Below are 1,045 nucleotides of genomic sequence, written 5' to 3' on the forward strand. Positions count from 1 at the left end.
ATAGTGTGTCATGTCATATGTATCTTACAACGCAAATTTTAGTAAATGAAATTTGTGATATATAGATAATTCATGGTGTATTCACAAAAAGGAAAAAAAATGTCAAAAACACTTTTAACTAAGATAAATAAATAAAATCCAACAAACTTACAAAGACAAAGTTAGAATCAACTTTTTGGTACTTTTCAATGTAATAGAAAGGCCATAAATATCATGTTTGCCCTTTCTCTATATTCCTGCTCATCTCGTGGGCTAAGAATTATTTAAATTTTTTATTAAGATTTTATTATGCTGACATGTTGTCATTCCACGTAATTTCCTGCCAAGCTCCATACACTCACGATTCTCTGCCTAATTGTTGGCAGCTTAGTCAGAAGCATCTGCAGCTCTGGTCATGGAACAGTTTGCTGTAACACCTTGCAACTTCTGTAGCTGCCCACAGACAGAAATTGCATTTGTCAAGTGGTCAACACACTCTTCATATTCACCTTGGGCCAATAATTTTCTCAATAAGCCATATTTCTTCAAGAAAGAACTTCTGAACAGCTTCTGCATCTTTAAGGTCAGATAACTTGTAAAGCCCTGCTCTCTCTTCAGCAAGCTTCTGTTTCTTTCTTCATTCTCATTGACTGTTCTTGTAGCCTGTTCTTGAAGTTGGGGTTGCTCAGCCTCTTGAGGTTGAAGTTAATACAGTAAATGATGAAGAGGGCAGCACACATGCCAGCAGGGATGGCACCACCCCGGCCTACCACCCCTAGCAGTGGCATGGTCCCCCACTGACCCCCAAGACAGGGGAGTAGGTTCACTCTACTCTGGTCAAGGGAGGAGCCAGCAAGCTCATGTGAAGCCTTCTAGGTTTTTCTGAGAGCATCCTGCTCATTATTACTGATAGTATTTGTCTTATTTCATCACAACTATATGCTGTAACTTCTTTAACCATTACCTAGTTGATAGATATTCCCTCAATTTCCAATTCTTTGCCTCCAATAAAATAGTTGCTACAAATATTTATGTACATATAGGCCCTTTAACTTTTTTTTTTATC

At 38.1% G+C, this 1,045-nt stretch overlaps 1 pseudogene; it reads right to left on the bottom strand.

Annotated features, from left to right (window-relative positions):
* Positions 1–302: 302 nt before the first annotated feature.
* Positions 303–767, bottom strand: LOC118853309 (annotated as a pseudogene).
* Between the last annotated feature and the right edge of the window lie 278 nt (positions 768–1,045).

The sequence above is a fragment of the Trichosurus vulpecula genome, chromosome 6 (genome assembly GCF_011100635.1).
Source record: "Trichosurus vulpecula isolate mTriVul1 chromosome 6, mTriVul1.pri, whole genome shotgun sequence".
In the NCBI taxonomy this organism is placed as follows: Eukaryota; Metazoa; Chordata; class Mammalia; order Diprotodontia; family Phalangeridae; genus Trichosurus; species Trichosurus vulpecula.